General features: G+C 48.1%; 1 long non-coding RNA gene across 1 annotated transcript in view; it reads left to right on the top strand.

Annotated features, from left to right (window-relative positions):
• The window catches only part of LOC110262737, a 10,268-nt gene continuing 2,348 nt past the window's right edge, over window positions 796-8,715 (top strand). The window contains exons 1-2 of the long non-coding RNA XR_002347723.1: window positions 796-808; window positions 4,129-4,132. This is a non-coding gene — a long non-coding RNA (uncharacterized LOC110262737). The remainder of the gene's footprint in view (window positions 809-4,128; window positions 4,133-8,715) is intronic.

Genomic DNA, 8,715 nt, shown 5'->3' with positions numbered 1-8,715 from the left:
ACGAAATCCAAAATTACAAAGTTGAATTCTAGATCTATGAGAATTGATCAATTGCATCTACTACTTGAAATTGGAGAAGAAAATCTATGACATGAACAAAGTGAAGTGAGAATTGTAATGGATCTCACCAAAAAGTCATTGAAAATTCAGAAATTGGATGAGGATGAACCCTAGTGAAAAGCTTGGAATCTCTCTCTTCTTCTCCCCAAAGTGTAACTAACTCTCCTCTCCCAAAAATATCTAGATCTAGAAAATGAACTAAAAAAATTGTCCTTAACCCTTGCTCCTTTGGTCTTCTTAAGCTTTTCCCACCAAGGTGTTTCCCCAAAAGTGGGATCCTTAACTGCCTCCACGCCTAAGTCACGTGACTTCTTAAAAAATCATATTCGCAAATCGGCGCGCACGCGCAAGGTACGCGCACGCGCTGTCGAGACGTCTTGTAATGTGCGCGGAGGCGTGATGTACGCGTGCGCACCCATGAAGATCCTGGCTTAGCCGCTTCTCAAGCCGGCTCTTGGCTTTGGCTTCACGTTGCCCTATCCGCGCGGGCGCGCCAAGTGCGCGCACGCGCCTATGCGGAAATTTTCAAAGCTTAATCCTCATGCTTCCTTCCTTTGTACCCGTCTTCCTTCTCTCTTTCGGTCCATTCCTACTCTATATCCTGAAACCACTTAACACACAAGTCACGGCATCGAATGGCATCAAGAGAAGATTAGAAATGTATCTATTTTAGTGCGAAATAAGCATGTTTTCATTCATGAGGCAAAACTAGGAAAGGAATGCAAAATCTTGTATTTTCATATAGAAAGTGTGTGGAATCATTGATAAAACCCCTGAAATCAGCACAAGATAAACCCTCAAATTGGGGTTTGTCAAGGCCCAGGTGAAGATCGTGGCTCCCGATTTCGACACGTCGGCAATTGGAGTTTTCAAGATGATCAAGGATGGCAAGATTGTTGACATGCCCAAAAAATGAGCTCTTGTACCTTATGTTTTTGTATGGATTTGCGGTTTTGTTGTAGAACTTTTGAAGCTTTCTTCGTTATACATTAAGAGTCGCTTGGTCGGCTTGTGATTATTGTCTTTTGCCTTTGGTAGCGTTTTCGTTTTGTTTTGTTAACGTTTTGTCGGTATGAGCTTTCCGCCCGTGTTTATTTACCATTGTGTTGGCAATTTGGCAAAGCCAGGTCGTGGCCTCTTGTTATCGTCGTAGCCGTTTGTTATGGTTTCAATTTAGATGGCTCCCGGGTGATCAGTCCTGGGGTACCGTATCGAGGTTCCATTTAACGCATCGTGGAAGTTGTTGTGGTGTGATGTGTAGGTAAAAAAAAGAAAAGACAATAGAAGTAAAATTGGTAGAAATTACAAGTAAACATTAACCGATAATTAAACGAGTTTGTTACCATGGCGAATACAAAGGTAAGTGATTAAGTTCGCTAGATCGCCTGGCCGGCATGCTAGAGCTAGGGGTAAAACCTTCTCAGGTTACCAGCATTCCAGGTTCTCGGGACCTCCCTTCCATCGAGCTTCTCCAATTTGTAGGCGCCCTTGCCAATCACTTCTTTGACCCTGTAGGGGCCTTCCCAGTTCGCCGCCAGTTTGCCTTCTCCCTGGGTTGGTAGGCCGATATCATTGCGCCGTAGGACGAGGTCGTTTTGATCAAATTCTCTCTTGAGCACTCTGGTGTTGTAGCGCAGGGCCATTCTTTGCTTTAGTGATACTTCTGACAAATGGGCCTTCTCCCTGGTCTCATCTACTAGGTCATTCTCTACAGCTTCTTCCACCCCCTTGAGAAGTAACCGTGGGCTCGGCTCGCCGATCTCTACGGGTATCATTGCGTCTACCCCTATGTCAGGCGGAAAGGGGTTTCTCCCTTGAGATGACGACTTCCGGGATGCCGAACCGAGTTATCACCTGTCTCCACATGAACTTTCTACAATTGGACGAGGAGATAGTGGCCAGTAGCTCGGCTTCTATCCATTTGGTGTAATAGTCGATGGCAACTATGAGATACTTGACTTGCCCTGGACCAACCGGAAAAGGTCCCAAGAGGTCGACTCCCCACTGTGCGAAGGGCCGGGGGGACGTCATCAGGCTCAGTTTGGTGGCCGGTGCTCTGTGAAAGTTAGCGTTCTCTTGGCACTTAACGCATTTTTTTACGAACTCCTTGGAGTCCTCCATCATTGATGGCCAGTAATATCCAGCTCGGATGAGCTTCCTCGCTAGGGCTTTGCCCCCGATGTGGTGACCACAGCACCCCTCGTGGACTTCTCTGAGTACGTAGTCCGTCTGGTCGGGGTGTAGGCACTTCAGCAAGGGTTGGCTGAGTCCCTTTTTAAACATTTGGCCTTGTATGATCGTGTATTTGGCAGCCTCCCTTCTTAACGCTTTAGCTTCCTTCTCACCTACAGGGAGTTTGTCGTTCTGCAAGAAATCGATGATGGAGTCCATCCAGGAGGGGCTTATCTTGGTCAGGTGAAGGGCAACTACTGGTTCTTTTGTGATGCCTTGAATGAGGGACCGGTTGCTGGTTCCAGGTTTCGTGCTCGGTAGCTTGGATAGGAGATCTGCCCGTGTGTTCCTTTCCCTCGAAACGTGTTGGACCGCGACCTCCTCAAACTGTTTGCTTAGTTCTTTGTCCCTCTCCAAGTACTTCTGCAATAGCGAGTCTCTGGCTTGGTAGCTTCCATTTACTTGCGATGTAACGATCTGTGAGTCGCTGCATACTTCTAGCCTCGTAGCCCCGACTTCCCAGGCTAAGATCAAGCCGCCTAGAAGGGCTTCATATTCTTCTTGGTTGTTTGATACGGGAAACTCAAACTTGACCGATTGTTCGTAGATGACCCCGGTTAGGCTTTCTAAGATGATCCCGGCACCTCCAGACATCTGGTTGGAGGCTCCGTCTACATGGAGCTTCCACTGTGTGTCCGTGTCCTCGGTTGGGTCTCTGGTTACTTCCACCAGGAAGTCTGCCATCGCTTGCGCCTTAATTGCATGTCGAGGCTCATATCTCAAATCGTATTGGGATAGCTCGATGGCCCAGGTCATCATCCTTCCCGCTAGGTCAGGTTTCTGGAGCACTTGACGAATTCCATGGTCCGTTCTTACGACCACTTGGTGACCTTGGAAGTATTGTCGTAGTCTGCGGGAAGAGGTTAGGAGCGCTAGTGGTAGTATCTCCAACTTGCTGTACCTAAGTTCTGCTCCTTGTAGCGCTCTACTCGCAAAGTAAATTGGTTGTTGAACTTTCTCTTCTTCCCGCACCAAGACCCCTGCCAGTGCTTCCTCCGTTATAGCTAGGTACAGGTAGAGCGGTTTTCCGACCATGGGTTTACCGAGCACAGGTGGTGTTGCAAGGATCTTTTTGAAATGGTTGAACGCTTCTTCGCATGTCGGGGTCCATTCAAATGCTATTCCCTTTCTCATTAGGTTGAAGAAAGGTATGGCCTTTGCTACCGACGCCCCGAGGAAGCGAGATAGCGCGGTGAGCCTTCCCGCCAGTCTCTGGACGTCTTTGACGCAGCCCGGGCTCTTCATTTGGAGTATTGCTTGGCATTTTTCAGGATTGGCTTCCACCCCCCTTTGGGTTATCATGAATCCTAGGAACTTCTCGGCCTCCATGGTAAAGGCGCACTTAAGAGGGTTGAGCCTCATGCCGTGTCGTCGGAGGGCCGGGAACACATTTTCCAGGTCGCTTAGAAGGTCTTTGGGTCAGGTGGTCTTGGCAAGGATGTCGTCCACATAGACTTCCACCGTTTTGCCAATGATGTTGCCGAATATCTTGTTCATCAACCTTTGGTATGTGGCCCCTGCGTTCTTCAGGCCAAAGGGCATTACCTTGTAGCAATAGATTCCTCCTGGTGTTATGAATGCCGTTTTTTCTTTGTCTGGCCGGTGTATCGGTATCTGATTGTAGCTGGAATAAGCATCCATAAAGTTCAGATACCGGTACCCCGCCGCCGCATCGACGAGTGCATCAATGTTGGGTAGGGGGTAGCAATCCTTGGGGCATACTTTGTTGAGACCGGAATAGTCCATGCACATCTGACAAACCCCAATTTGACGGTTTGTTTTGTATTAATTTTTGGGGATTTTATCACCTTTTACCCATATTTATTCAAGAAATAGCATGGTTTTGTATATTCTCCTTTAATTGTGCTTGAATGTGAAACATGCTTTTTAGGACTCAAAATAGCTAAATTTAATTCACCTTGATTCTATTAGATGCCTTGATATGTTTGTTAAGTGATTTAAGGTTTAGGAGGCAAAGATTGGATCAAGGGAATGAAGAAAGAAAGCATGAAAAGTTGGAGAACTCATGAAGAAATGGAAGAACCGGAAAGCTGTCAAGCCGACCTCTTCGCACTTAATCGGCCATAACTTGAGCTACAGAGGTCCAATTGATGCGGTTCCAGTTGGGTTGGCAAGCTAACATCCGGGGCTTCGAAACGATATAAGATTTGCCATAGTTGCTACACGTATGGTGGCGCGCACGCGCAAAGTACGCGCACGCGCCGTTGCTGCCACCTAGTTCACTTAAAGCAAAATGTGGCCAGCGATTTTAGAAGCCTTGTGGGCCCAATCCAACTCATTTCTAATGCTATTTAAGCCAAGGATTGAAAGGGAATCAACATACTTTTGAGACTTTTCATACTTTAGGTGTTAGTTACCAATTAGTTTAGTTTAGCTTAGTTTAGCTTTGTAATTAGTTTCTAGAGAGAGAAGCTCTCACTTCTCTCTAGAATTAGGATTAGGTTTAGTTCAATAATCTTAGATCTAGATTTTAATTCATGCTTTCATCTCCTTCTACCTCTCAATTCTTTGTTGTTACATTCATTCTTCTTCCATCCTTTTGTTATAATTTCCTTTATGTTGTTCTTGCATTTTGTTGTAGATCTACTTTTGTTCCTTCCTTTCTCTTTCAATTCAATTCAAGGTAAATCATAATAATTGTGTCCATTTGATTTGTTGTTGTTTAATTCCTTGCAAATTGAGTAGTGTAGATTTACTTTTCTTGCAATTTTACTATGCTTTCCTTTTATGCCTTCCAAGTGTTTGATGAAATGCTTGGTTGGATTTTAGAGTAGAATTTTATGTTCTTGGCTTGGAAAGGTAACTTAGGAACTCTTGAGTTACTAATGTCCAAGTAATTGATGATTGGGATCCATTAACTCTAGTTCTCACCAATTGAATTAGTGGAGAGTTAGGACTTATGGAGTAGGATTGATATAGCTTATTTGACTTTCCTTTACTACTAGTTAGAGGATGATTTAATGAGATTAATCCTTGCCAATTCTCATGTTGTGGTTAGTGATTAGGATAGAGGTCCTTGACCACCAACCCTTGCCAAGACCTTTTTAGCCATTAGTTTACTTTCTTACCATTTATCTTTCATGCTTCATATCAAAACCCCAAATATAACTCACAACCGATAACAAGACACTCCATTACAATTCCTAGGGAGAACGACCCGAGGTCCAATACTTCGGTTTATAAATTTAGGGGTTTGTTTTAGTGACAAACAACTTTTTGTATGAAAGGATTAGTGATTGGTTTAGAAACTATACTTGCAACGAGAATTCATTTGTGAATTCTAAACCGTCAAAAATCCATTCATCAACATCCTCCATTTCCCATTGTGTTTTCTTACCAGGACTACGTTCGACAGCCAGGTCGAGTAGTCAAATTCCTGGATAAATCCTGCCTCGAGGAGGCTGGCCGTCTGCTTGGCCACCTCTTCTGCCCTTTCCTGTGACATCTTCCTCCGCCTCCGGGCCACCGGTCTGGCTTCTGGCTTGACGGCCAAATGGTGCGACATGAGTTGGGGGTCTATCCCTAGCATATCGGCCGGTGTCCAGGCAAATAGGTCACCATTGGCCCTGATCATTTCCATTAGAGGTTCTTTCAGCTCGTGAGGGAGGTTTCTGTTCACGAAGGTGAACTTCTCCTCCGTGTTGCCGACTCTAAACTTTTCCAAGTTCCCTTCTGGTTCGGGTCTCGGCTTGTCGCTGACTCTGGCATCCAAGTCGGCGAGGAACACTCCTGATGCTTCTTTGGATTTCTTTCTTAACGAGAGACTGGCATTGTCGCAAGCGACTGCCATTTCCAAGTCTCCCCTTGCAAACCCTACTGATCCTTCTTCAGTTATGAACTTCATTATCAGCATCCTCGTGCTGATGACTGCCCCTAGGTCGTTGATGGTTTTCCTCCCTAGGATGATGTTGTAGGCCGTAGAGTCTCGTAGGATCACGAACTCTGCCATTACCATTTTTTTCCCTTGGCCTTGTCCTATGGAGGTCGGCAGGGAGATTATCCCGTCCGGCTTGATGAAGTGGTCGCCGAGTCCTACAACGCCGTGCTGGTGGGTCTTTAAGTCGGCGTCCCGTAGGCCCAAGGCGTCGAACACATTGCGAAATATGATGTTCGAATCTGCCCCTGTATCCACGAGGATCCGCTTGATGAGGCCGGTTCCCACTCTGGCCGTAATGATCGTGGGGGGCTTTCCGCAACCTCGTCAAACCATTGGTCCTCCGGGCCGAATGAAATGGGTGGAAGTTTCTTGGGGCTTCGTGTAGAGGATGTGGAAACCGCCAGGATTTTGGCATCTTTCTTATGTGCCGATTTTGACCTGGGCGCCGCGTTTCTTGCTGTTACTACGTTCACTATAGTAAGGCAATGGCCGTTGTCTTCCGGCTCTTGGCGTCGCTTTGCTGCCCGGGTCTTGTCTTCGCCCTCGTGGTCGCGATTCTGTCTCCTCGGCTCCCTAATGAGGTGGGAGAATTCGGCTAGCTTTCCATCCCTGATCGCTTGCTCCAGTGCGTCTTTCAGGTCGAAGCAGTCCTGTGTCTTGTGCCCATAGCCCTTGTGGTAATCACAGTAGAGGCTCATGTTCCCCCCTGTTCGTTCCTTCAGAGGTCGGGGCTTCGACAAGATCCCCTTCTCGGCTATTTATTGGTAAACTTCCATAATCGGCGCGGTGAGGGGAGTGTAATTAGTGAACTTCCCGACACGAGAAAATGGCCTGGGAGTCTTACTCGGACCGCCGTCCCTGGCATGTTCCTTTTGTCTTTCTCCGCTCCCGTGATGCCGGGTTTGATTGTAAGAGGGCTGCCGTTTGTTGGCAGCCACGACCTGACTGACTTCTTCATCGTTAATGTTCTCCCTGGCTACACATTGGATCTCCTGCATTGTCCACACCGGCTTCGTGGTGAGGTGCTTTCTGAAGTCCTCGTTTAGAAGTCCGTTCATCAGGCACAAGCTTGCAACCGAATCCGTCAGCCCGTCGATCTCCAAGCACTCATCGTTGAATCGGCCTAGGTATTTCCTGGTCGGCTCGCCGGATCTCTGGGTCACTCCAAGTAGATTGATTGGGTGCTTTGCCTTTGCGATTCTGGTTGTGAATTGGGCTAGGAAGGCACGGCTGATGTCCGAGAACCTGGTCACCGAGCCCTGCGGGAGGTTATTGAACCACCGTATTGCAGGTCCTGCTAAGGTGACCGGGAAAGCGCGGCACCTTACCTCGTCTCCCACTCCCTCCAGGTTCATTCTGGCTTCGAAAGCGGTAAGGTGCTTCTGCGGGTCTTGGGTTCCGTTGTATCTCATGTTCGTTGGCTTTTCAAAGTGTTTTGGCAGCTGGACCTCGAGGATGGAACGATGGAATGGGGTTGCGCCATTATCACTGGTCCCTGCGTTCTGGTTGTTCTTCCCTCGTTGTCCTCCCGACGAGTGTCCTCGCAGTTTCGCTCTGTGGTACGCCTGTCGTGCCTGGCGTATATGAGGGGGTCGTGGCGTCTTCTCGCGCGTCCACATTCCCTGGCGTTCTCGGGCTCAGATTGTGGGCTAGCTGTTCGTCGGGAGCGGCTTCTCGAGACGGAGCGGGAGTAGCTCGATTCGGGAGTTTGTTGATGATGTTCTCGGTCTGCCAGCCGGCGCTCTAGGTCTTGCATCCTGTGGCGTAGTTCTTGCATTATTCTGGCGCTGTTGTTGCCAGTTCCCCCGAAGGGGCGCCTTTCGGGAGATCGTGTGGTTCGTCTTGGAGGGGACCTCGTGCGTTGTCGGGGAGAAGCCGCAGAGGCTTCCCCTCTGCGCTCGGTCTCGCGGCCTGTTCCCCTTGGGCCCAGTACAACGTCCATTCAGGCGATTTATCCCCACAGACGGCTACAATGTTCGGTAGGTCGGGTACCGGACGGTTCAGGTTGGTACTTCGATTGATGAGAGGGGAATTGTCTGGTTCCGGATTGCTGGGTTGAAGGGGGTGCAGCCGACGTCCCGAGCTCTTTGTATGGAAAAAGGGGGGGTGTTACCTGCAAAGACGCTCCGACGCTCTAGTCAGTAAAGTGTGCAGGCGAAAAAGGGGTAAATGGTATGTGACGTACCTTGGGGGAAGGGTAGGACCTTCCCCATATATACCGTGTCAGAGGTGGGCCCATCAAGGACAGGTTCACCTTCCTCGATGCTTCCTTCACACAGTTGTAGCATAGCTGTCAGGGACGCGTGTCCGGGTCGGCGACTGAGCGCCTCGCTCCTGACCGTTCGGGTCGGGTGGTGCTCGGGTCGGACTGGCCCGCTAGTGGTTTGGGTCAGGCCGTAACAATATATATATATTTTTTTGTTGGCATTTGCTTTGCAAGTCGAGTTTAGAACTTGATTATATATCTATCTTTTAAAATTTTATTTATATATTTGTCTCTTGAATTTTCATATAAACTTTTTATC

This window comes from Arachis ipaensis, chromosome B05, assembly GCF_000816755.2.
Source record: "Arachis ipaensis cultivar K30076 chromosome B05, Araip1.1, whole genome shotgun sequence".
NCBI lineage: Eukaryota > Viridiplantae > Streptophyta > Magnoliopsida > Fabales > Fabaceae > Arachis > Arachis ipaensis.
The sequence above is the reverse complement of the archived record's forward strand: the minus strand, read 5'-3'. Positions and strand labels throughout refer to the sequence as shown.